The 27,987-nt window shown below is 41.6% G+C and overlaps 1 protein-coding gene across 1 annotated transcript in view; it reads left to right on the top strand.

Moving 5' to 3' along the window:
* Positions 1–1,979: 1,979 nt before the first annotated feature.
* The window catches only part of Stxbp6 (syntaxin binding protein 6), a 276,813-nt gene continuing 250,805 nt past the window's right edge, over positions 1,980–27,987 (top strand). The window contains exon 1 of the mRNA XM_070026055.1: positions 1,980–2,209. The gene's annotated coding sequence lies outside the window, so the exon portion shown is untranslated. The remainder of the gene's footprint in view (positions 2,210–27,987) is intronic.

The following is a 27,987-nucleotide window of genomic DNA, read 5'->3' as shown; positions in this document are numbered from 1 at the left end:
GAGATAGGCAGAACACATACAATGTTATCAGGGAAATCCCCCTGATAGAGCAAACATCCCCTAGATTTCTCCATTCCTACCAATATTTCCCCTGCAAACCACCTTTCTAGCTCTACTGCTTTGTCCATCTTCCCAGAGCTCAGTTTGGATTGTATTATTCACTTTCCCTAGCACCTCTCCTGGCCCCACACAGCCTTCAAAACAAAGTGCAGGCTCCATAGATTGGCAATCAGGTGCTCAGGCCTGATTGCCACTCCTCCAGTCCTCTTTTCCAATTCCATAAGCTAACTCTGGCCTCTTTTACCCCAATCAAGCTAGGACAACGTAGTACACAGAATATAAAGTTGTGCCAAAGAATTCAGTAAGCAAGATTAATACAATACTTAAAAAAATAGAAATTCATGTAAAAATGCATGATGGAAACTTAAACTTTCAAATAAAGACAGGATCCCTATCTGTCACTGACTTCCCACTTAGGTGCTTTTACTACATGAGAGTTCGTCAAAATTGGTCCTCACAACTTCTTTCTACATTAGTTATCTCTCTCTCTCTCTCTCTCTCTCTCTCTCTCTCTCTCTCTCTCTCTCTCTCTCTCTCTCTCTTTATGTGCCAGCGTTTATTAGCAGCTGTCTTCTGTCAGGAAAACCTATTTCCCCTAGTACTTTGAAGACAGTCTGAATCATCTTGGATCCTTTCCAGCTCCTTCCCAAACCAGAGTGGGCATTTGGCAACTGTACACACACACACACACACACACACACACACACACACACACACACACACACACACACACACACACACACACACACACAGGCCATTGGCTCAAATTGGCTGAGCAGAAAAGGGACCCAGATATTTTTGTTTGGTCCAGGAGATTGACTTTATTGTAAAGATTTTAATAACCAGGATATATACTTTTTTTTTTTTTTTTTGCCAGTCGTGGGGCCTGAACTCTGGGCCTGGGCACTGTCCCTGAGCTCTTCAGCTCAAGGCTAGTGCTCTACCACTTGAGCCACAGCGCCACTTCCGGCTTTTTCTGCTTATATGGTACTGAGGAATCGAACCCAGGGCCTCATGCATGCAAGGCAAGCACTCCACCACTGAGCCACCTTCCCAGCCCCATAACCAGGATATTTTACATGAATAAAAAAATGCTAGATTTCTGCCATTTATTGAAAAAAGCAGAAAAATTCAGCAAAACCAGATCTGAATGCTTGTGGGCTACCACTGGGCACTTAGAGCCTAGCAGCTGACCTGCCTTCAGAGCTCTTTCCAGCTCTCTTCCCACCACCCCTTTCTCTCACTACATTGCCTGCCAGACCCCATTAGCTCTTGGAGTTTGCCACCCCAAGCAGGAAGGAATGAGTGGACTGAATGGAAAAAAAAAAACAAAAACAAAAAACAATCTCCTGGGCCTACTAGCTCTTTCTTTTAGAAAGAAAAAAAAATCCAAAACCAAACACACACACACACACACACACACACACACACACACACACACACACACACACACACACACACACACACACACACACACACACACACACACACACACACACACACACACCAAAAACAAACACAAGAAACCAGCCAGGAATAAACGCCTGCTTCTACCATGGTCTCACATAGAGGCTCACAGAAGCACCCCATCTTTCTAGCCCACAAACTTCCAACAAGCTTGAAACTCGTTTTGCCTTTCCCATATTGACCAGCTTCTGCAGCGTCCTTGGCTCGGAGTCCGCGCCCCTACCCCGATCTTCCCTTCCCGCGCTTGCTTGCGTTCTCTGAGTTCCGCAGCCTGGGGGCGAGCCGGGCCCCCAGCAGCACCCTCGCTCTTTGCCCCGGGCCGGGGCGCTCGGCTGGCTCGCCCACGGCTGCACTGGGCATGCTCAGAGGCAGCCACGGGGGGCAGGTTGGCTTCGCAGGGAGGCGATCGCACTAGGCGGCGGCGGCGGCGGCGGCGGGCGGGCGCGCGGCTGCAGCTGGAGCTGGGGCGCCCGGAGTTGGAGTTGCCGGGAGTTTCCCCCGACCCCTCCCTCTCCGCGCGTCGCAGCCGGAGCCCAAGCGAGCAGCCACCAGCCAGCGCCGGGGCCGGCAGAACCTTGTCCGGAGCTCGGAGCTCTTCACCGAGCAGCTCCCCGAGAGGAGTGTCGCCGGTTGGGACGCGTGCCGCGCACTGGCACCGCCCGGGCACGAGCCAGGCTGCACGGTAGGGCTGGGGGTTAGGGGGACCCAGCGGTCCAGGTGGAGGCCAGGCCGTGGTGGGGTGGTGGTGGTGGGGAGGGGTTAGGGAGGCATGCGATCGCGGCTGCTGGGGCGCCGGTCCCAGGTCTGGGGCAGTGGGCAGGAGTGGGCGAGGGCCACGAGGGATGCGTTCAAGTTGGCGGGCTGCGGGAGAAGGGGCCGCGCGCTCCGGCGCGGTTGCTTTGTGCACGCGGAAGGGGACTGGGTTCGGATCCACTCCACACCTAGCAACCCGGTGTGAGTGCGAGACTGGGCAAAACCTCACAGCCCGAACGAGGGTTTTCCTCCGAGAAAGTTGAGGATGGAGCCCTTCTTTCCTCACTGTCCCCCGTGGGAGCATGGGCCCACCCCGAGCGGGGGTGGGAGGGGGGTCGCTGCGCACTTCCATGAAGCTCTTTTCACTCCTTAGCTGGAAATCAGCACATCACCCCCGATCTTTATAAAACCTTGCCGTCCTTTAGGAAAATGACTTCTGCCCCAAACCCGAAGCGAGCTCTTTTTGGCGGGCACTGGCTCCCTGCCCCACCCCCACGCCCGGGCTTTGCACCGGGCGACGCGTTGCTCCCTCTTCCAGCCGCACTCCCGGGTCAAGGGCGCCAGGCTCCCAATTCGCTGTTATTACCGCGCGCCTGAATCGTTCCTCACCCCCTGGCAGGACAGCGAGGCCTGAGTAGATGGATGAATTTTTCTTCTTGTCCACACTTCTGCAACCCCACCTGGTTTAACATCCCAGAGGTCAGGCTCTCGAGGGTCAGGTGGGAAGTTTATAACAGCATAATTGTTCCTTAGAAGAGGGGGCGTGGTGGTGAATGTGCTTTTGATGACCACCCAGGACTTTATAGCTACCCATCTCGTGTTTCTTATTAATCTTCCACAGGGACTAACTGTGGGAAGGAATAAGGTCCAAGCAACAGTGCTCTCTGTCCCATTCCACCCTCTCCCTGGTGGCATTTTGGGTAACCCTAGGGCTTGGGAACTGGTGTTCTGCAGATTCCAAGGGTATGGAAGATGTCAGTGTTTGTTTGTTTGTTTCCCTGGCTTCACTTTCTTTCAGTTCTTGTTTTGAGTTTGGGGGTTTTGCTTGCACACGAGTCACAGCTGAGCTGTCATAACCCAAGGGGGTGTTTGAGCTTTAGCTTAGGCACTGAGCCCTTGTTCGCCTCTGAGGCTGCTAGTGGGAATTAGTCCAGAAATGATTATGCAGGCTAGAAATATGCTTCTCTTTTTCTTTTTTGGCTGAACACCTTAGCTGTTGCGTTTGTATGTTAAGTTCTTAAAGGGGCACCCACACACTGCTCAAGTGCCCTGATTTAGGGGCTCACCAATGCTGCTTTAAGTTTTCTTCCGTGCTTTTACCTTGGGGTTAGGGCACTTTGGGAAATATTTCCCGAAGTGAGGATCAAATGATGTGACACAATGCACAGGTTCTAGAATGAGATAGGCCACATATAGCTTCCAGCTCATTGCAGGGCGGATGGGCACATTATTAACCATTCTGAATTTCAGTTTCCTTCTCTATCCAATGTGAGATAATCACGACCTTAGTTAGCCCTCTCCATTGCTACTATGATGCTTGGGAGAGATAATAGATATAAAACGTGTAAAACAAACAACAGCAACAACAAAAACCCTTAAAATATCATTCATACCTTGGGTATTATCTTTGCATCTGATCTTTAAAATTTATAAATCCTTTCTCTAACAATCCATCCCCTTTTTATTCTTCATCAAGAGGTTTTGTTGCTCCATACTTTCCTCAAATCCTATTTCTTGATTTTAAGGGTCGGAAGTCCCTCACATCTCTCTGAGATTGGCAGTGTTGTATAGATTAGGAGACTACCATGGTTGCCCTATCAACATATGTCATGCCAGGCCTCAGAATGTCAGGTCAGCAAGGCCTTGTTTTAAGAGCCAAGGATGATGAAGAAATCAGAAAGCCCTGTGATGGAACTCTGATTTGGCTTCTCATCATGACCTTGAACTAAGGACTGAAATCAGTCTCAGAAACTGAAATCATTCTGTGAGATTTAAGGCCAGTACCACTCAGAAACAAGGACAGAAGAGCTTGTTTGTCACTCAGGAAGAGTAAACATGGCTCCCAGCAACCCCAAGTTGTGTTTTCCCTGATCCTAGGGTAGAGGGTCTGAGATGAGCATCAATCTCCTGTTAAAGCACAGATTGTTGGGTGATTCTGTAGAAGTACAGTGGAGGTCCAACAATTTTTACTTCTTAACTAGTTTCAGATAATGCTAATACCTACAGCATGCAAACAGTATCATTAATTTATATAGGGAAATGAGGTATGGCAAAGGAAGAGGGATAGGGAGGAGAAGAGGGAGAGAAGAGGTTTGTCCTGAAATGACATTGTTTTAGTATTTCATATATAAAGATGGGGTTTCTTCCAGGTGTTTTTAGGAAATTGCACTAAGCATTTTATATTTCATTATTTGTGCCACTTTCCATTGTTCAGTTTTAATTATTCTAGTTCTTCAAATGAACAGATTTTACAGAAGGCTAGAGATGCCTTTTTTCTTGCTATAAAGTACATTGTGGTTTCTAGATCACTCTTGGGTAGCCTGAGATTGGTGACTTTTGTATTGATAAATTCAGTAACTATTTCTTTGATTTGATCTCAGACATTTGTGGGGTGGAAAATTGGACAGAATTCTAACACTTGATTCTTAAGCTTAAGATTATAGAACAGATCAGTCGGCTGTCTTATGAGCAAAGATAAATGTACTTTCTGTGGTATCTTCTTTGGATGAATGGTTTACCCAGGCCTTCCAGGAAGAATGAAGTATATCCCATGGCAGTTGTCCTGTGGTGGCGAAGGCCTTCCTTGCCATCTGTAGGATGTGGCCTTGGCAGTGGCCTTTGGCTTTCAGGGTCAGCTGTGAAGTATCAGCAGGGTGCCCTGGGTAAATTAGTTTATAATAAAGCACTGTTTTGGCTCAGTCCAGTCCTAACCTCTGCTCCTTGTCCCCCCAGCCATTCATGATCCTGTGCAGAGAGCTCACCATGACTTGCTATGACCTAGATTGTGGCCTTGAATTTTTAACTGCTTTACTTTAGAGAGGCTTTAGGAGCTAGCTTGAATAGGAGCGTTCTTGAGATAACATCCCAGGGAAGAAATAGATTTTATATAATGTAGCACACAAACAGACTAGGGGAATGAGGTGGCCAGTCAGGACTTACTAATTCTTGCATTGCCAGATGGAATCTCAGTTGACCCTCATACTTTATCTCAGCTTTCCATTTGTGTTTTGCTTTAGTGTAAAATGATTAACACTAGAGAAGCCTATCAGCAAATCAGAAACCTATTCAAAAACTCAAGTGTACCACTTAGTGTTTTAGTAAATAAAACTGCGAGGCCCAAACTAACTTGTTTTCCTGACAGCAATCAGCACTTGGTGAAGGGTAGAGACCTTTGGGATGTAATCCTTAAGATTCAGTAGCTTATTTACATGGTTTCTCCCACTTAATATAAGTAGGGAAACTTTCCCATAACTTGATGTTTATATTTTGGGCGTTACCCCATTTTCACTGTTGGGATTTGTTCCAATATGAGAAGCCTTTTTCCTTATCATCGTTGTTTACTTTCTGTAGCCGTGACTGGTGTGGAATCTCCTGGGAGCTGCTCATTATGATACTTTCTTTTGCTTTGGTCATCAGGGCTGTTATTAGTGGGTCACATAGACTCAAGGACTATTCCTGGAATGCCATATTCAACCTTCCTACAGGGGTGTTTTTAAACAAAAGCCACAGTTTATATTGCATGAACTCAATAGTATTCATTTTTTCATATTACAACATTTTCCAATTCCAGAAATCAATGGATTTTAAACATGATGAACGTGTTTAATGTTCTGTAACCTAGTATATTAAGAGTATGTATCAGCTCATCCCATCTTAAGATAAAGCAATGTATTTTCTTATACCAGAAAACATTTTCTGTTCAGTGCTGTCCAGCTGATAGAATTGAGTAGCAAATGAATTAGTTCAGCAGTTCTTAGAATATATTGGAGGGATGCTACTAGGGTAAATGTTCATAGGTATGTAAAGGGCAAATCAATCTGGGAAAAACAATGTATTACTTTCTCAATAGACTTTGAGAGGTATCACATTTAACAGTATTAATAAAATCACCTTTCCAGGAACACAGGATATTTTTGAGGTTAAGCTGTGCACTGGTGAATCACACCTATAATCTTAGCTTAGATCCCAGGTGGCTAGTAGCCAAGGATTGTGGTTCAGTGCCAGCCCCAGCAGTTGAATCTATGAGACTCTCATCTCCAATTAAAAAGCCATAAGTAGTTAGGCAGTGGTGGTTCATGCTACGTAGCTACTGAAGAGGCAAAGATCTGAGAGTCATGGATTGAAGCCAGACTGGGCAAGAAAGTCTGTGAGACTCTTATCTCCAATTAGCTACTCAGAAAATGCTGGAAGTTGTGATGTGGTAGAGCACTAGCCTTGAACAAAAGAAGCCCAGGGACCATGCCCAGGCCTAGAGTTTAAGCCCCAGGATGGGAAAAAAAAGATGTAAGTAAAGATGTGGTTCAAGTGGTAAAAGTCCAACCTGAGCAAAAAAAAGACAAATAAGACTGTAAAGCCCTGAGTTCAAGCCTCAGTACTGGTGGACACACACACACACACACACACACACACACACACACACACACACACACACACACACACACACCACTTTTGATGTTTTATGTATATCTGATAGAATTTCATTACTGAATTAGCATAGTCCATCTACAGGCTTAGGAGGTTTTACCTACTATATCCCTAATGTATAGGGCACTTTATGGATTTTAATTTGGTAACGAACGCTAGAAGATTGTTATTATTTTCTTTTTATTTTAGAGGAAAAGTTTGTGATGGGTAAGAAAGTCTTTGTGAAGGAGCTGGACTGTGATAATATAAATGATGGTGTTAGATCTTTCTACGGAGATGTGTTTTAGGTTGTTCCTGGAGCAGAAATACAGACTTAACAGCTGTGCTGGCATGTAAATGACTTTCAGAGCATTGAAGATAGGTTCTGCCTAGTGCAATATGAGACTTATGATACTATTAGTGATTATGTGGTGGCAGTCAAAGAACCTATTGTTCAGTTTGTTCTTGCTTGTGTAACTTCACCACTGAAGTAGCAGATGAATTCCAGTGTTGACAGGAAAACAAGTGGTGGGTAAACAGGACAGAGGCACATTTCTTAGATGACAGGGACAGGGTTCTCAGTCAGCAATGGAGGTAGGAATAGTGGTTTGAGTACAGACAGAGTAGTCATTAAGATGTAGGCTCCAACATGTAATGTTGGGTAAAGAAGGAATAGCATTCCAGGAAGAGGCTTCTTGATAGAGTTTCAAAAATAATTGGTAGAGAGAATTCTTACAATTCAACAATAAAAAGGGAAAACAACTCAATTTAAAAGTAGGCAAGGGATTTACATCACATAGATTTTTCTTTTGAAGAAGCATATAAAAATATGCTTAGCACCATTAGTCATCAGGAAAATGCAAATCAAAAACTTCAGTGAGATGCCACTTCCCCTCCATGAGTAGGGCAGTGATAAAAAAGACATGGGAGAAACTGGAATGCTCATACAGCAAGTTGCTGATAGGAATGTGAAATACACAGCCAGCTGGGGAAACAGTTTTGGCACTTGCTAAAAATGTTGAACAATAGCTACCTAAAACCAATTCCACCCAAGAGATTGAAAACATTCATAGGAACTCTTCTAAATAAATGTTTATAGCAGCATTAGTCATAAAAGTCAAAAGATAGAAATAACACAAATGTCTGTCAACTAATGAATAAGCAAAATATTATATATCCAAACCATGGAAATCTATCAACAATAAACTAAAATGAACTTTTGATTTCTGCTACAAGTTTCACAAGTGAACCTTGAAAAACGTACTGTGCGAAAGATGCCAGACACTGTAGAGAAACCTGTATGCTCATGTTTTGAGATACTATTAGCCAAATTGTAGAATCAGCCTAGGTACCTATTAGTGGGTAAAGGGATAAAGAAAGTGTGTAGATACACAGTGGGATTTTACTAAGTCAGTAGAAAGAATGAAATCATGTTATTTACTGGAAATGAATGGAACTGGAGATCACTATGTTAAATGAAATAAATCAGTCCCACAAAAGCAAGTACTGAATATTTTCTCTCATTTATAGAAGCTAGGGGGTAATGAAACAAAACAAAAACAAGGCATTAAGTAAAAGGGAACTACTGGGAAGGTTGAAGGGGTCTTAGAAGGAAAAGAAAGGGTAAATAAGTGTAACAGATGGGTGAATATGATCAAAGCACGTTAAAGACATACATGTGTGGAAATGCCATGATAAAATCCTTTATCATGCTGAATGGTATATATTAATACTAATGGAAAAAATAAAAAAGAAACCAGGCACAAAAGTGTACAATTGTATGATTGCAATATGAAATGTCCAGAGCAGGAAAATGCACAGATGGGAAGTAGATCCGTAATTGTCAGGAGTTGCAAGAGGAAGCAATGGCAAGTGACTGTATGAAGTTTACTTGGTAGGAGATGAAATGTTCTAGAATTAGATATTGCTGATTGCACAACTTTAAAACTGTTGAGTTACATACTTTAAAAGGGTGACTTTTATGGTTAAATAAAGTATACCTTTGGCCAGGGCCAAAGCACAATTTACAAAAAAAAAAAAAAAATGGCCAAACAAAATCCAGGAACAGGGTTTCCTGCTATGGAGAGAACTATCTGGCTTATCCCTTTCTCCTTGTTTATATTTGAGTGCTTTAGGATTCTTTTATTCTCTCATCAAAAGCTTTTTTTCCCACATTAAAAAGGCTTTGTATCATTCTGCTTCTGAATCAGAAGAGTAGTTTTCATGGTTAATGCCTGTGATCTTCAGATTGGCTTCTTTCTGGATTTCCCTCTGGAAACAAATTCCATATTTAGGCTTCCTTGTAGTGAGCCACCAGGGGGCATGCTGACTAGGCAGCTTATACTTAGCTTTTCCCTTAAGATTTGACTATGGTAGACATTTTAGTGTCATTTACTAATTTGTTTGTGGAATTCTGTCAAGATCGCACTCTTCCCATTTTACAAGTCTCTGACCCTATTCCAACAGGGTTCTCTTGGTCCTTGGCAATTATGTGAGCATCAATGCATTGGATCCTAAGGTCATGATGCTTAACTGAGGTTTAATACTACTGGAGCTGAGGTTTTCCTGCAGAGAAAGACACTTCCTTCCCTTCTCTTTTGTGGTATAGTATAGCAATGATCGCATACTCATGCAAGCAGCACTGGGGACCAGCAGGCTGGGGTGGGTTTTGGGATTTTGCAGTTTATTCAACTCTTATTGGTGCAGATGCTGCCACACCAAACATCACCTTGAGCAGATGCTGATTCAGTATAGAGAAGATGGCTTTGGACTAATGACAAAGGCTAAGTGTGATACTTGGTCCCACCATTGATTTTGCTGTGGAATCTTGGCAAGTTAATTAATATCCAGGTCAGTTTTCTTTTTTTGTAATCAGAGTAAGACTGAACTCATAAAAATGTATTCAGTGTGTTTTGTCTGAAATGATAATACTACTGACTTTTCCCTTTCTACAAAGGCCAGGAATTCCTTAGGGAGGGTAAGGCAAACAGAATATGCAAAAGGACACCAAGAGGAAGAGGATTTAAATTTGGTATGGCTGTGGCAAAGAAATGGGGGGAAGTCCGAGGTTTGAACCATAGTGCTCAGGGAAAAATGAACTTGCTTCTTAAGTTTCAAATTAGCATAGTTTTGGTGAAGTCTTTGAGCTAGTCTTCAGTTTGGAACATTTTCAGGGTGTTGGGTCTCTAGTATGTTTCCTTTGGAATGATTGCTTCCCACTCTTCTCTCCCCATTTTGTGCTGGTACTGGGGATTGAACTCATGGTCTCCAGCTCTCCCTTGGCTTTTTCTGTTCATGGCTTGTGCCCCACCCACTACGTCAGCCACATCTCTACTTCCAGCTTTTTACTGGTTAATTGGAGATTTGTCTGCCTGGGCTGGCAGATCTCAGCTTCCTGAGCAGCTAGGATTACAGGCTTGAGTGGTTTCTTTTTATCCAGAGGCTATCCCTGAGCCGTTCAGTTGGTACCATGGTTCCTTGGTATATAATATCTGCCCATCCTCAGTTTCTGTCCTTACTTATATTTATTTCTGCGAATAGTGAGAAGAAATAAAAGGCGCTAAAATGCAAGCTATTGAGCTTTATTAGCAGCTCCAGTCAAAGTCTCTTGGGGTGAAGTTATAAATGTTTGCTTCCTTGTTGATTTCAGAAAACATGGATGTTTGGTTAGTTTACCTTCTATGAGTGTATTGCCTGTAGCAAAGTTAAATTGAATATATTAATGGAAAGTAACTGAACTACTAGGAACAAAGCTCTGCCATCGGCCCCTAGTCTCTTACCTGGAGCCAGAGCTACTTGCTCCAGGAGTCTCAGCTTCGTCTTTGGCTGTTTAGACTGGCTGGCTGGTGGCCTATCTCATGGAGTTGGCATAGAGACATGATGAAATGATGTACTGTTAGTTTCTCATGCTGGGTTACATAATTATACAGTTCTAGGGTTATGCAACGTAAGTTGATGGCTTATTAACTTCTGTCTCCTTTATCATTTGAAGTGAGAAGAAATAAGAAATTGTATTTATATTTCATTTAAGTTGACAGATCTCCTTTTACATTCCTCTAGGAAACAATATATAAGAATAGTTTTTTTTTGTTTTTTTGTTTGGTAGGGTTTCTACTAATATAGTCACGAATACAGTAAATAAAACTGGTTTTTAGTTGTCATTGTCTAAAATTCAGTGTTTTCCTAGAAGTAGTAAATTTATGCTGTGAGACCCTATACCATATTCCTGACTCTTTCAAGAGTGGACAGGTTTGAGTCTGATGACTTTGAAGAAAAGGGATTGTGCAGCTGTGTGCTTTGTTATAATGGCCAGGCGCCATTGGCTCACGCCTGTAATCCTAACTACTCAGAAGACTGAGATCTGAAGATCACAGTTCAGAACTAGACTGGGGTAGGAAAGCCCATAAATCTCTTTATCTCCAGTTAAAAGCCAAAAAATCAGAAGTGGAGCTGTGGCACAAGTACTAGAGCCCTAGCTTTGAGCAGAAAAGCCCAGGAACAGTGCCCAGGTCCTGAGTTCAAGCATGCTCTCTCTCTCTCTCTCTCTCTCTCTCTCTCTCTCTCTCTCTCTCTCTCTCTCTCTCTCTCTCTCTCTCTTCTTTCCTCTCTCTCTCCTCTCTCTCCCTCTCTCCTTTCTCTCTCCTCCTTCTTTTATTCTCTCTCTCTCTTTCTCTCTCACACACACATACCCTCTCCTCTCTCAAATAAAAGAGAAACAAAAATAAGTATTTTGTTGAGACCTAAGGCACTTGGCCTCACTGAAACAAACTGTCCTTTTAGAAGTGAGGATTTTCTGATTTCTGAGGCAAGTGATATGTATGCTTTAATCTAGTCACTTTCAATAACTACTGGTGACAGAGCCAGGTCAGATGTAGAAGGAAACTTTTGTTTTGTTTTGTTTTGTGTTGGCATTGGGGCTTGAACTCAGGGTCTTACGCTCTTGCTTGGTTTCTTTGCTCAAGGCTGACATTCTCTAACTTGAGCCACATCTCCACTTCCAGCATTTTTCTGGTTAATTGGAGGTAAGAGTCTTATGGACTTTTCTCCCCAGGCTGGCTTCAAACTGCAATCCTCAGATCTCAGCCTCTTATTGAGTAGTTAGGATTCCAGGTTTAAGCCACCGATACCTAGCAAGATGCTTGTTTTTGGACTTCTTAGGAATAGATTGCCTCCCACAGTCTAAGATGAAAGCAAGCAGTACTTAATACTTGTGCAGTTAATAGTTAATATTCTTGAAGAAGTTCATCGACTCTATCATTAAATAGCAGTAAGGAAGTTGTGCTGTTGCTGCGAAGGAGCCGGGTGTATAAAGTTGGGTGTTCCTGAAGTAAGTTCTTCTGAAATTAAATCCGTATACAACTATAACACTATTTTTTTTAAAGCACCCTACTTTGAGCATAGAACATTGTACTTACATAATGAGCTCAAAGCTAATAATGTGGCTATTTCTCACAATGTCATTTACTGAAACATAAGAAATGAGACTTCCAGATCCTTTACCAACACTGCCAACCACACATCCTGTGTGTGTGTGTGTGTGTGTGTGTGTGTGTGTGTGTGTGTGTGTGTGTGTGCGCGCGCGCGCACGCGTGCATGCACGTGTGTGCCAGCCAGTCAGCACTAGGGTTTGAACTCAGGACCTTGGTGCTATCTCTTAGCTTTTTGCCTGAGGCTGGAGCTTTACCTTTGAGCCACAGCTCCATTTCTGACTTTTTGCTGGTTAATTGGATGTAAGATCTCACAAGTTTTTTTCTTTTTTTCTTTTCTTTTTTTTTTTTGCCTGGGCTGATTTTGAACAGTGATTCTGAGATCTCAACCTCCTTAGTAGTTAGAATTACAAGTGTGAATGGTCCCTGGCACATAGTTGATTCTTAAAAATAGAACAAAGAATCCTGAACTCAAACACCTTTCTTAGGAGCAGTCCTCTGTCTCCAATCCCACCAGACTGTGAACTTCAAAAGCAGAGATTTCCTTTTCCTTTTTCGATTTTTAATCCATGAGAATAGAAACACTACCAAGTTATACAGAATCAATAAAAATATGTTGAATTACACCACTGCTTTTCTTCTGAGATTTCTGTTCACTCTATTATTCTTTTTGTCAGTGTGTTATTTATTTTTTTTCCGGTCGTGGGGCCTGAACTCGGCCTGGGCGCTGTCCCTCAGCTCTTTTAGCTCAAGGCTAGTGCTCTACCACTTGAGCCACAGCACCACTTCTGGCTTTTTTCTTTTTGCTTATGTGGTGCTGGGGAATCGAACCCAGGGCCTCATGCATGCAAGGCAATCACTCTACCACTGAGCCACCTCCTCAGCCCTGGCTCTCTATTTTTTAAGACAAGGTGTCACTGTATAGCTCTGGTTAGCCTCAAACCCTCACCAACCTTCCTGTTTTAGCTTTCCAGATGTTATTTAACATCTACCTACAGATTTGTTTTTTGTTTTTGGTCTATCATGGAGCTTGAACAAAGGGCCTAGGTGCTGTCTCTGAGTTTTTCTGTTCAAGGCAAGTACTCTACCACTTTGAGTCACAGCTCTGCTTCAGTTTTATGGTGGTTAGTTGGATATAAGAGTGTCACAGACATTTCTGCCTGGGCTGGCTTTGAACTACGATCCTCAGATCTCAGCTTCCTGAGAAGCTAGGATTTCAGGCCACCAACTCCTGGCTCAGATTTTTATTCTAATATAGCTCATGATTCTAAGCACTTCACAATTGATTCCTTTACTTTTTACTATAGACTCTCAAAAGTAGGTTCTGTTACTTCTTCCTGTAGAGAAAGGGCAAGTGATATACTTTTGGCTCCACGGGCCTGTGTAGTGACCTCGGCAGACTCCCTTTACTTACTTCAACTCTCAAATATTAACCTCTCTGCCTTTCCTGAGAGTGGTAGAGAGGAGACACTAAGCATGCCTTTCCTTTCTTCTTACTTTCCACATATCTGTTTTCTACTCATTCCCATGTTCCAGAAAAATGTTTAGTTGGAAAATAAGTGCTGGATTATGGCTTACTCATACTGTTCCAGGCTTGGGTTGTGGCCACTTACCCAGTGGCTTCTCGGTTAGGATGAACTAGGCTATTTTTCACTGTACAAAAGGAAGAGAAGGACCAGTACCTACTCCTCAGAGTTTGCTGGAAGGAATAAAGAATTAACCATTAAGTTGCTCAAAACCAGAGACGATGTCAGCATATGATTTTGCTTGTTACTTGGGCAAGGCTCTGGCCTGTAGCCTCCAGCCTCTGACTTTGTCAGGTAATCAGCTGTAAAGTTTAGTCAGTACCTCTTACACCTTTACTGTACTTGAATCAAATGGCTGTCATGTCAAAATAGGCCTTGATAGATAAAGCCTGAATGGGGCCAGACCTTCTCACAGGCTTCCAGAGACTCATGAGCTCTGGGCTTATACCAAGGCTAGAGGAGCCCTGATTATGGAGTCATGCCTAGCGTTCCAAATGCTATTTTGTCCCAATAAGGCTGATTTCCGAAATGGGAACTCAGCCAGGGAGATCTGTGCGGAAAGACTGAAAGTTACATGGCGACAGTCAAGAGCTGATGACAGAATGGGGGAGAAGTGGTAAGGAAAGGAAACGTGGTACCTCCAAAGTGGGTTCCATTTCTACCTGTGAGCTCAGCTCTCTTCATATGATGGAAAAGTCTATTCTAGATGTTAGGAAAATGGAGGAGAATGGAAAAGGAATAGGCTGGACTCGATCATCAAAAGGCGAGGACTGTTTATTGAGGAACAGCAAGGGGCACAGACCTTCCTGTGGGTTTGGTGGCTGTGGTTGTGCCAGAGAGTTGGACAGAAGCTGGGTTTTTAATTGGAGGTCCAAGCAAGGAGGCAGAGGTTAATGAAAAAGCCACTAGATCAAGGAAAGTGGGGACCTTTCAGTTGGGCCCACAATGGGATGTTTGTAGCTGGGCTTAGGTGGATTGCTCTGCCTGCACTTCAAACAAGTTCACACATACCTAGGATTTTGCTTGGGATCTGTATGGGCCTGGGACAATAGGATAGGGGTCAGTTCTTCACTAGTGGCTCTGAGGTATTGCTGGAAGAATGAAAGCATAGTAACTTCCTGTTTCAGTTGAAGTAGCATTTCACAAAGAACCAAGGCTGTCCACAACATAGAAAACCTTGAAAGTAACTCCGGAGCACCTCAAACTTCTTCATGGGTTCCTCCAGTTCACCCTGCTCTTCAACTCTATCCGTTATGGCTCATGTTGACGTCATAAGAATGAATGCTAGGATATCAATTTAGAGTTTATAGAGTAATCTCACAGTACTTCCTTTGATTGTTGTAATTGCCTGGGTATTTTTTATTTTTATTTTTTTTACAGATGTGTCAAGAATCGGGGTTGGGAGCAGACCCCAGGGTAGGACCATGACTTGGTATCCCATACCTCTTATATGAGGCCTAATCTGGTGTTAAATACATTTATGCCTGTGGACAGTATAAATAGTGTCCCTAGTATAACTGCAGAGGAAGAGGCATCTAGATGAGTTTACTTTTTAAAAAAAAAAAAAAAAACAACAAAAAACAACAAACCCAAACTATTGAAGTATCATGTATGCAAAGACACAAATACAAACTAGGTAAAATTCAGTGTTTCTATTCAGTAAGCACACTGAATTTTTTTAACCTTTTTTTTTTTTTTTTTGTCGGTCATGGAGCTTGAACTCTGTTGAGCTGTCCCTCAGCTCTTCAGCTCACGGCTAGCATTCTACCACTTGAGCCATAGCACCACTTCTGGTTTTCTGAATGGTTTATTGGAAATAAGAGTCTCATGGACTTTCCTGCTGGGGCTGGCTTCAAACTGCGATCCTCAGATCTCAACCTCCTGAGTAGCTAGTATTACAGGTGTGAGCCACTGGCTTTTTTTAACCTTCTTCTAACCGTCAAAGTGATGTATAGAGGGGTTACAGTTATATAAGTAAGGTAATAAGTACATTTCTTGTCAAACTTGTTACCCCTTCCCTCATTTTTCTCCTACTTTCCCTCCCCCTTCAATCCCTCCCCCCTGCCAAGTTGTACAAATCATTTCCAACATATTGCCTGGTGTATGTTGCTGTTGCATTGGTTTCCCCCTAGTACTTTGTCTCACCCTTCTATTGTTCCCCTTCTCTCCCATAATTCAAATAAATGTATATACAATGCCAGGGTACCAAAATCAAATACAGTGACAACAGGGGATGTACCATAGAGGGAAGAACATTCAAAAGAAACAAAAAAATCACATTACATTAAAAACAACAACAACAAAGAAAAACCTCTTGTGTCTATGTCTTGGAGTTCATTTTGCTTCGCATCATCTTATATGGTCATAGTACTTAGCTTTTGAGCTCTTCTGCTCATCTGATAAGCATGTCCTAGACATATACTAATTATTGCATATAAGAGAAACCATGGACTTATGTTTCTTTGGGTCTGGGGGGCTTACTTCACTTAATATGATTTTTTCCAAATCTTCTAATTTCCTTACAAATAGGACTGTGTCATTCTTTCTGATGGAAGCATAGAGTTCCCGTGTGTGTGTGTGTGTGTGTGTGTGTGTGTGTGTGTGTGTGTGTGTGTGTGTGTGTGTGTGTGTGTGTGTGTGTGTGTGTGTATCTCACATTTTCTTGATCCATTCATCTACGGAGGGGCATCTGGGCTGGTTCCCTATGGTGAATAATGCTGTGATAAACATAGTTGTGCTGGTAGCTTTAGTATGGCCTTTTTGTGATCAATTTTGGTTAATGCCCAGAAGTGGGATTGCTGGGTCATAAGGGAGCTCTATGTGGAGTCTTTCTGAGGAACCTCCATACTGCTTTTCAGATGAGTTGAACTAGTTTACACTCTCACCAACAGTGCAGTAGGGTTCCCTTTTGGCCATATCCCATCCAGCATCTCTTGTTATTAGATTTCTTGATTATAGCCATTCTAACTGGGATGGGGAGAAATCTCAATGCTGTTTTGATTTGCATTTCTTCCATGGCCAGAGAAGTTGAGCATTTCTTCATGGTACACTGACTCTTAACACAGATCAACTGAGAAGAAATGGAAATGTGGCTCAGTGGTAGAGCACTAGCTTTGAGCAAAATAAATTAAAAGAGCACTCAGGCCCTGAGTCAAACTCCTAGTACCAGTGTGCGTGCAAGTACACACACACACACACACACACACACACACACACACACACACACACGCATATACACACACAAAATAGTTCTATTTACTTTAAGGTAAAGCTTAGTAGTAGAGCATTGGCCTAATATGCATAAGACTCTAGGTTCTATTACCAATACTGCAAGGAAAAAAAAAACCCTACCAGGCAAGAAAGTAAACTGGGCTCCTCATATACTTTTTCTGGGTCCCCTTCTAGAGATTTTTCTCTCTATGAAGGCATTGGAACTAACTTCAAATACTATGGATCACTTTTGCTAATTTTAAGAAATTATGTAAATGCACTCATACTTTTGTATTTTTTATGTTTGGCTTTAAATTTTTGTATTTGTAATCGGAAAACTAGTGTATATTTATAGTGCATGACGTGTTGCTTTATTATATGTATACAATGTGGAGGTATTAAATCAAGTTAATTAACATGCATGACCTCACATCTATTTGTATGAAAACAAATATGTCTAACTTCTTTCCCTTGATTTTTTTTTTTCTGGTGAGACTCATTTATCAGGCATTTTTATTATTGGAAGTGAATACTGACTATTCCTTTGAGTAAGTATGCCACAGCTGCCATGGTAGATATTTGAATTGTTTCTAATTCCACCAGAATATGGCTTGCATGAGTGTTCATGTATGTGTTTCTTGCTGAACATAGGTTTGCATTTCTGATTGCTTTTATGTGTGTGGAAACAGCAGCTGAGTCATAAGGTGTGAGTCTGTTGAGCTTTTGTGGGTACAGTCTTCCAGTATGGTCCTTTCAACTCCCCTTATATTCAAATTCTAATTCCATTGCTTCATGTTCTTTACTTCCTTTCATAAGTCATTTCCATTTTTGCCATTCTCATGTCCTATGCGGGGGTTATCATTCTGGTGTTCATTTACATTTCCTTCATTTCTATTTGAAGTTTAATGTGCTTTCATTGTGTGTTGGCAATTGTAGATCCTTTGTGAAGTACCTGTTCAAGTCTTGCTTACTTTTCAGAGTTTTTTTTTCCCCCCTGGAGGAGGGGGTGTTTTCTTGTTTTGTTTTGTTTTTGTTTTAATGAGAGTTTTATGGAATCTTTGTGAAAAGTATTGAAACCTATAGTCATGAGGGTTACCTGTCACTGATACCTGATTATATTCTCTAATGTTCAGGGGAAGAAAGGAAGTGGGATGAGTCAGGAAACCCTTTAGTAAGGAATCTTCCTGTCCTGAGACAGCATATGTGGCCTAGACCATTGTAAAATTAAGGGACTATTTGAAAGCTTAAAAGAAGTTTACCTTTTGTAGGAGTCACTCTGGAAGCCAAAAAATATTGCTGAAAACCTTTTCTTGAAATGTTTTGAATTGGCTTTGAACATGCATAAAATAGAGAAATGTTACTCTTAGGACTGGTAATAGACGTCGCCATTACTACAAAACAACCAACAACCTCCTAAACCTCCCATGGGTAAGGGAGATCCTTCCTGCGTGATTAAAAATAATGTATTATATATAAGACTTTTCTGGTAAAAAGACGGACCTTTCTTTGATGGAGACAAAAGACACTGACAGGTGGGGAAAAAAATTTCATGATCTTTGTGTGTTGGGGGTAGTGAGTTTCTGGGGCTTGAACTAAGGATCTGGGCTGTCACTTGCCTGTCTCACTTCAGAATGGCCCTTTACGGCTTGAGCCACACCTTCACTTCCAGGGTCATGTACTCTAACAGACCCTAGATGTTGTCTGAACACCATGTATGTAGAAAGCAGGGATACCAACTGTTATTGTTGTTGTTGCTTTTTCCCAGATAATTAAGAAGATAACTCAGAAACTCCTAGATTTCTCTTGAGACTCACACCAGATCTTTTCTTTTGTGTTGTGGCTCCTCTGTGTTTAGCCCCTGTGTTCTTCACAGCCTTGGTTTGCAGGGCAGAGTCATGGATTCGTGCCGATTAGATGCTCAAAGTTTTTATACAGATTAGATTTTTATTGTTTATACAGATTTGTTATTTTGTTATTTATACAGAGTGGAATTTTATTCCTTTTCACATGGTTTTCAGTAGATAAACTGTGTGAGACACTTGAAAAAAAAATCCAGGTGAAAATATTTTGATGAAAACTTTCCCTTGGTAATGTGATTTTCGTATTATATTGAATTCCTGGAGAGGATTCCCAAACAGGTGTGAATTGTTAGGTGTTACCCAGGAGCAGCTGTCCCCAGGGGCCATGAACACCTGACAGGGCTATCTAAACCTGTTTCTTTGTCGCCTTGTAACATCCTAGACACACGTGTAGGCTTTACACAGGAGATTGGGACTTGGCTGGTGGATGATTTGAGTCACTTCTTCACCTCCTGCCAAAAGAAAAAAAACACTGTGTAAATAGTGCTTTGTGCTTTGGGTTTTACAGTGCAGTGGATAAACACAATATATACATTGTGGTTGGGGTAGGAAAGCACCTCCCACATCCTTGTTCTCTCAGTAAGTGGAAGTAATAGGTAACTGGGAAGTATGTCAGGCTCCACGGTCAGCTCTGACAGAGGTACAGTAAATACTGCCTTCCTGCACATTGGTCATGTTATTTACAGGTACAATTGTACCATTCTTCTTGAGCAGACCTGTGTGTGTGTGTATCAAGATTTGAACTCAGTGTCTTGAACTCATGTACCTTGCTTACTCTACTGGTTCTCTACCACTTGAACCATACCTCCAGCTTTGATTTTTGCAGGTTAATTGAAGATGGAGCTTCACAGACTTTTCAGATTTCAGCCTCCTGCAGAGCTAAAATTACTGGCACGAGCCTCCAGTGCTCAGTTTCCAAGCAGGTTTGCATAAGCCTCTTAGCTTGGAAATAAAGATCTTACCTCAAACAATACCTGAGGCTTCATCAGTGAGATTCCAATTATAATAATAGCTCATAGTTGCACCCATGTGCTATTTTGAGGGTATTTGTGTATTCTTTAAGCTTCTTGTTTATGTGCTCTAATTAATCTTATTTTACAGAATCAAGAAGCAAGGCTCAGAGTTGTCCTTTGGCCCAAGGGTTAACAGCTCATCAGTGTAACACCTGAATTCAAGCTCCTGATGCCACATTGTTCAGAATGGAGCCAGAATCTGAGGCTGTTCTGAGAAACTGAGTATGGACAGAAAGCTCAGACATTTATTATTAGGAAGTCAATGAATATAACCAACTCTTGCATTTTAAATATACAGCTTAGGTGAGGGATGAGAGATTAATTCATTTTAGCAGTTTCAAGGAGAAACAGGTTTTCAAAGGAGAGTCATTGGCATTTACATGTGCTGATTACATTCTGGAAAGGCTTCCATAGAAAGAGTTGGCAGTTGGGAGGACATTCTCAGGAGCGCTTCTGTCTGGAGTGACTGTTTAGTAGCCTGTGGATTGCCCAAGTACCTCCTCCTTCTGTCTATTAGAAACAAACATACAGGATCAAGCACCTGTGCTGACCCCCCACTTTTTTCTTGGCTGTTTCCTGTGCTGACCTGGGAGAGAAAGGACACAAGACACCATGGCACCTTCCCTGGCCCACATCGATGCCACATTTTGGTGCTATGTGAGGGGGAAGAGGTTCTAAGCCAGTCTCGGGGCAGCATTCTTACTGTAGGACAGAGGTCTGCATGTTTCTCTGATTATTTGGTAAAATTTTGTTGTGTACATTTGAACTTATCTCTGTCTTTTCATTCATTCAGCAACAGTGCCTGCTGTATGTGATCAGTTTCCGTAGGGAACAAAACCAGACAAGGTTTCTGCTTTTATAAAGGATACAAAATTATTGATCTTCATACTCTGTAGAGGTGCAGTTCGAGGGTATTTGGAATAGTTAGGGAAACCAAAGATTTCCTAAAGAAGGATGAGCTGAGATCTGAAGAGTGAGGAGGAGATAAAAGGGGAGGAGTTGGCATTATAGAGGTGGCAGAATGTACAAAGGCCCTGTGGTGGAGGAGATGCTGGTCTGAGTGAGGGACGGAAGAAAATACGGGTGTCTGGATGAGGATAATGGACATGAGAGTGCTTTCCCAAATATCACACAGTTCCTCACGTGAATGTTAAGTGAGCAAGTGGATAATATCCACTTTGGTGTCAGTACAGAGAGTAAGTGAATAGATTGGAAGAGATTCAAGAAGAGATATAGATGGACCTTTTAGAATATTCGCTTGTTTCAGGACAAATGATGCTGGTCTGACCTGAATGCAAAGGACGGAGAGAAATTGGCAATAGGACTTAGATGTGGGTTGGAAGTTTGAGGTGAGAAACAGGGAGGTAGCAGAGATGGCTCTTTGCATGCTTGTTCACACAATGGTGGTTCCTTTCCAGGGACATCAGTATGTCTCCCAAAGGAGATGCTAGGTTGCTTGATAGCAGGGTTGTTTTTTAAGTTTGAATCTTTTTTTTTTTTTTTTGCTGGTTGTGGGGCCTGAACTCTGGGCCTGGGCACTGTCCCTCAGCTCTTCAGCTCAAGGCTAGCACCCTACCACTTGAGCCACAGCACCACTTCCAGCATTTTTTTTGCTTATGTGGTGCTGAGGAATCGAACCCAGGGCCTCATGCCTGCAAAGCAAGCACTCTATCACTGAGCCACCTTCCCAGCCCCAAGTTTGAATCATTTTTGAGTTTAAGTTTTAATCTCTCCACTTTTGTTGAGGTGGAGGAGTTTCTATAGAAAATGACATGTGTGCTTGAGAGGAGAGTGGCAGTTGGTGTGCCAGTTAGTGTGTTTAGACAAGGGAAAAGTGCTGTACTTGGAGTACAACTCCAAAGGTATTTAGCTATATAAAGATGTGCTTCTGATTTCAGGATGCCTTCCCAAGTCATTTTGAATCTTTCAGCATTTAGAATTTGTATTTTACTATTCATGCTAGACTCACCCTTTCTGATTTAGTTTCTCCATCTGTAAGAAGAGCCTAGTAACACCAACCTTCTGGGACGGCTGCCAGGATTACATTTGATAACTTGGTGAAATACGGTTTTACATTAATTGTCCATATGTGCACCTTTCCTCTCTGTAGTCCTCCTTGCCAGTAGAGGGTGCTATTGCTTGGAGTTCATGACAATTGACTCTTGGTAGATGAAGTATTTTTCTTTGGTGAGTGTTCATTTATATATGAATGTCTGTATTTACTTTTTGGGGGGGGTCCAACTTTGGTAAATATTGTTATTATTTATATTTATTAATATTCATTTATATTATTTTGTTCACTGAGTATCCCTCTAGATGAGCAAGTGGGTGACAGTTGTTTGATGTCATTCTGAAGAATGCAAGTTTGATGAGTGAGATCTAGTTTCTTCTTTATTGAGATTGTTTAGATTTTAGGTTCTGGGGTGTTAAGGTAAGTTCCAATTCCCAAGGTTGAGAGGTGCTGGTGGTTAATGATTTCTTAGCATTGGGTCTCAATGGAGAGAGGTAAGATGATGAAGCTGCCACAGCATTCTCCCCACACAACAGAATGCTTTGACTCTGTTAGGGACCTTGTTCAAAAACATTTGAGGAGGACTGGATATGGTTGGGCAAGCCTTAAATCCCAGCTACTTCAGAGGCAGAGATACAAAGATCATGGCTTTGAGACTAGACAGGTGAGATTGCAGGACCCCTCTAGAAAAACACTAAAAGTAAAAGGATTGGAGTGTGTGACTCCAGTGGTAGAATTGCCTCATTAGCAAGTGTAGGGCACTGAGTTCAATCCCTAATACCAAAAGAAAATGGAAAAAAAGTAAGGAGGGGAAAAAGAGAGAGAGGGAGGGTGGAAGAAGGAAGGAATGAGAAAAGGAAAAGATTAGCTGATGGTCTATTTTCTTCTTATTATTTTTATTTTCTTATTTGCTTTATACACTTCAGTGCTCTTTATTTTTCCATTATGTCATTCCTTCAACATTTAAAATGTTCCTTACCACTGTAAACAGTTTTTCCACTCTCCACTTTGTAGTAAACTCAGTAATACAGTTGTCTATTTATCTTTTAGTTGGAAATGGGGCATTTCTTCAGCTCTTTCTTAGGATCCAAGTATGGCCTGATGAAAATTTGACTCTACCCTGGGAATCTGTTGTCCAGTGGCAACCACATTACTCTCTTAAATTAACTACTCTCTTAAATTAACTACAGATGATGAGAAACACTAGCATATGCCAAATTATCCTTGTTTGTCTTGAACATTAAGATATATAGAACTGAGTAAAAAGTGCTTGAGAGGTACATATAGGCATCTTTCAGAAAATACTATCTGTCACTAGTTCATTTTTTTGTTTCATAACTGACATTTACATAAAATAGAAGTAAAATATTTCTAAGGCCCTTTGTTTTACTATTTTTAGGTCATTTTCTTTGAGATATGGTTGTCTTTGTTTATGAGAACTCAAACACAAATTGGTATAATATAACGCTAGAACCAAGCAGTAGCTTTGTCTTATTCTAAAATTAATACAAAGATTTATAGCCCTATAAATTATATTTATTGAATTTGGCAATGTTATGGATATGTATGAATAAATAATTTCAAGTGTCTGAGAATTTTATGTCTGACCTGGTCAAATTTCCAATAGGACATTGAATATTTGTCCTTTTTCTGACATTTTGGTTTTTATGAAGTGCTGAGTCCTTGAACTCCTGAGTTTTCATTGAGTTTATGTAAGAAATCAGGGTGTCAAGAAATTCTCATAACTGTTAATTTAAATCCTCCTTAATTAAAAGTAAAGAACATGTTATATTCAAAAGGATTTGGTTCTTTCTTTTAAATAGGAGATGGGAATCCATGAGTCAGATGTGGACAGACAATAGAGATTCCAGAAAGCAGGAGAATTATAGCTTTAAGTGCCCAGGAGAAGAGATAAGAACACTTCCCTTCTTTGTGGTACCCTAGTGTTTAGGCAGATACAGAAGTTGTATGAAATGTCAGTCACCATCTAGCTGTTGCTTTCAAAGCTATCTGCTTCAACTCAGTTCTCCTGCTCCCATGCCCAGATCAGTAAATGTTATGTTTTCTGTGCTGCCCATCAGAATGAAGAACTCTTGAGGCAATCATGGGTCTTAGAGTCAGACTTAATTTGGCCGGTATTAGTCTCAAAAGGGGCAAGAGACTAGTTATCAGAGACTTTGTAAGGCTTGTAGCAAGAACAAGGATGTCAGCCCAGCACCCATGGCTCATGCCTGTAATAATAAACTACTCATGAGGCTGAGAGCTGGGGATTGCAGTTTGAAGCCCATCCTTGGCAGGAAAGTCCATGTGACTCTTATCTCCAATTACCCACCCAAAACAAACAAACAAACAAGTGGCTCAAGTGGTAAAGTGCCAGCTTTGAGTGAAAATACTCAGGGACAGCATCTAGTTGTGCATTGAAGCCCTAGTACTAGCAGGGTGAGGATAAGGAATAAGATTGTCAAGAGGAGAATGGGAAGGGAAGTAGCCAAGGTGAGTCTATGGGCACCTTGGCTCTATCTGCCTCGTTGGCTGCCCCAGGCCCTGCCTTGCTCTACTCTACCTGCAGCTCAAGGTGCTGTCCTTGGTGCAAAGGAAAAAGGCAGGCAAAAGTAGAAAACTGGACTTTCAGGATTACGATTGTTTATCCTTCTCCATCCTACTGGGCCCCTCCATCCCTCTTTCTCACCTGTATCTTACCTCTGCCAGTTGGTACTGTCCAGAAGTTCTTGAACTATGAGTCATTCTTCAAGCCTAATCAAGGGCTCACATTTTGGAAGTGTTTTGTGACTGCTGAATTTTCACTCAAGGTAGAGTTGATCCCTGCTAAGCCTGTGCCACCCATGTCTTACACTTATGTTTATTTTGCACACATGTCCTGACTGAGAACTGCAGAAACAAGACTGGGATTTCTATAGTTCCTGTCCTCAGCACAGTCTGGTATGCCTGGGGTACTTTGCATGTATGACTGGGGCACACTCGAGGGGAAAGAGTGCATGTTAAGTGGGACATAGAGGGAAGGGATTCAGTGTGGACAAAAGAGTTGTTTTGCTACATAATTTCTGAGAAACAATAGTGGATCAAAGTATATGAAGAATGAGCATGAGCCATACCAATCATTTTTCTGGAGTAGAAAATCAAGTAGTTGGCAATAGATGGCCTAGCTTTTCTTTCCGATTTATTTTGCATAAATGAGACATCAACCTTATGAGGTAGGTTTTGTTATTCTAGATTTCTGATGTGCTCAGCTCCCTGACTTGGCATGTAGTGCGGACACAGTGGAGTGGATGGGAGCTGTTGATGATCACATGCGTCCAGCATGTGATCAAATCAGATGATACCTGTCATACATATCCAGGCAGAATTCTCCACCTCCTTGAAATAAGAACTTTTAGGTACATAGATAACTACTAAATGTGTGTCTAGATGCTAGAAATTACCATAAATGGAGTCATACATTATCTTTCTACCTCCAAGTATGTAGTATAGTACTCATGTTCAAAAAGGAAAACACATTCTCTCAGGGAAAGCTTTACTACGGCTGGTAAGTAGTTCTAAGAGAAAATTTTCATTCCAATTACTTACATGGATTCTTTCTGGATGTTTAAAAGGATATATTTATATATCTGTACATTAAGCTGGCTCTACTTTTACATGGAAGCAGGTTAGGTTGGGCTGGGACAGCTGATTTTGGCTTAAGGATGTCATTGTATGTGTACATTTCTTTTTTTTTTTGTATGTGTCTATTTCTTTCCCCACAATTGGAGAGTCATTTAGAAATCAGTGATAGATATTAGTTCCTAATAATATTTACATACGCATGCAATCAATCATTCATTCATGCTCTATCACTGGTTTCCTTACATAGACTTTCAGTGCTAAGCCCCAACAACTTTCTTAAATTTTTTTGTAGTGTTCTAAGAAGCTGCCACATTTGTCAGTGATAATAACAATAATAACTATTTGTATGTGCCATGGAACCCCATCTTTTCAGAGTATTTTATAACTTGTTCATTGTTATTTGGGTGTGTGTGGCTACTTTTATTTGCTGCCTGCCAACCAGAGAACATTTATTAAACTACCTACTGCAGGCTGATCAGATTAAGGCATTGGCTTTACTTGTCCTGCAGAAGCTGAATTTTAGGACAAAGCGGAAGATTGTTAATACCAGTCCGTGGAGTCCTAAGCATCATGGGATAATCACAATCAGAAACTCCATTAAAGAAATGCAGGGGCTGGGAAGGTGGCTCAGTGGTAGAATGCTCGCCTTGAGCTGAAGAGCTGAGGGACAGCGCCCAGGCCCAGAGTTCAAGTCCCACGACCAACAAAAAAAAAAAAAAAAAGAAAAAAGCCGGAAGTGGCACTGTGGCTCAAGTGGTAGAATGCTAGCCTTGAGCTGAAGAACTGAGGGACAGCGCCCAGGCCCAGAGTTCAGGCCCCACGACCGGACCCCCCCCCCAAAAAAAAAGAAATGCAGGTTCCTCTAGCTTCTCCTGGCAAAGGACATAGCTAGCAAGATCAATAGAAAGCCCATGGATTGGGAGAAGATCTTCACTAACCATACAATGGACAAGGGTCTCATATCTAAAATATACCTGGAACTCAAAAAATTAAATTCCCCATCAACCAATTCTCAAAGAAACAACTGCCCAATAAATAAGTGGGCTAACGACTTAAAGAGAAACTTCTCTGAAGAGGAAAGAAGGGTGGCCAATAGACACATGAAGAAATGCTCAACCTCCCTAGCTATAAAAGAAATGCAAATCAAAACAACATTGAGATACCACCTCACCCCAGTTAGAATGGCTATAATCAAGAACTCTAATAATAACAGATGCTGGAGAGGATGTGGACAGAAGGGAACCTTACTGCATTGTTGGTGGGAGTGTAAACTTGTTCAACCACTTTGGAAAGTAGTATTGAGGTTCCTCAAAAGACTCCATATAGAGCTTCCCTATGACCCAGCAATCCCACTTTTGGGCATTTACCCAAATGATCACAAACAAGACCATACTAAAGCTACCAGCACAACTATGTTTATTACAGCATTATTTACCATAGCTAAGATATGGAACCAACCCAGATGCCCTTCAGTAGATGAATGGATCAAGAAAATATGGTATATATATATACAATGGAATTCTATGCCTCCATCAGAAGGAATGACATTGCCCCATTTGTTAGGAAATGAGAAAAAATTATATTAAGTGAAGTAAGCCAGGCCCAAAGAAACATAGGTCCTATGGTTTCTCTTATTTGCAATAATTAATATACGTCTAGGAGAATCTTACCAGACAAGCAGAAACGGTCAGATAAGTTGAAGTTAGGCAAAATGAACCCCAATAAGGATAAATGTTTTTTCTTTCTTGCAATTGTTTCTAGCATATTTATAAGATGATTCCTCTGTTGCTTTGTATGTCCTTCCTCCATGGTATAACCCCTGTTTTCACTGTATTTGATGTTGGTATAATTTGTGGAGAGGAAGGGAAAAAACAAATAGTTTAAATAGTGATACAGGTGGACCCATTGCAGCAATGAGATGTATAAGACATTATGTTGAAAAACGAACTTTACAACTTTGGCTGGGGTGGGGGGAGGGAAGATGGAAAAGGATGGGAAGGGGAAACAAAGGAGGAGGCAACAATACTTGATAAGAAATGTACTCGTTATCTTGCCCATGTAATTGTAACCCCTCTGTACGGTATTTTCACAATTAAAAAAAAAAACTTTTGTGCCTGAAAAACACACACACACACACACACACACACATACACACACACACACACACACGCACAAAAATGCAGGGACAAAGACTTCGTTGAGGTGCTTGAAAAGTAAAAGCAAGATGAAGTTGCAGAGCCAGTTTTGCAGGCTCTTGATTACCTTGAACATTTATTTTTGAGCATTAGAGTCTGTAAGCTGGGAACGGAATGATTGGAGTTACATCTTAAAGACCGCAACAGGAAGTAATTTTGGGCACCAGAGCTATCTGTTGATACCTCTATATACTTTACATTGTGTAGGGCTTGCTTTGAGTTT

This window comes from Dipodomys merriami, unplaced genomic scaffold, assembly GCF_024711535.1.
Source record: "Dipodomys merriami isolate MVZ:Mamm:240054 unplaced genomic scaffold, mDipMer1.0.p SCAF_1, whole genome shotgun sequence".
Lineage (NCBI taxonomy): Eukaryota > Metazoa > Chordata > Mammalia > Rodentia > Heteromyidae > Dipodomys > Dipodomys merriami.
This window is presented reverse-complemented; position numbering and strand designations above follow the sequence as displayed.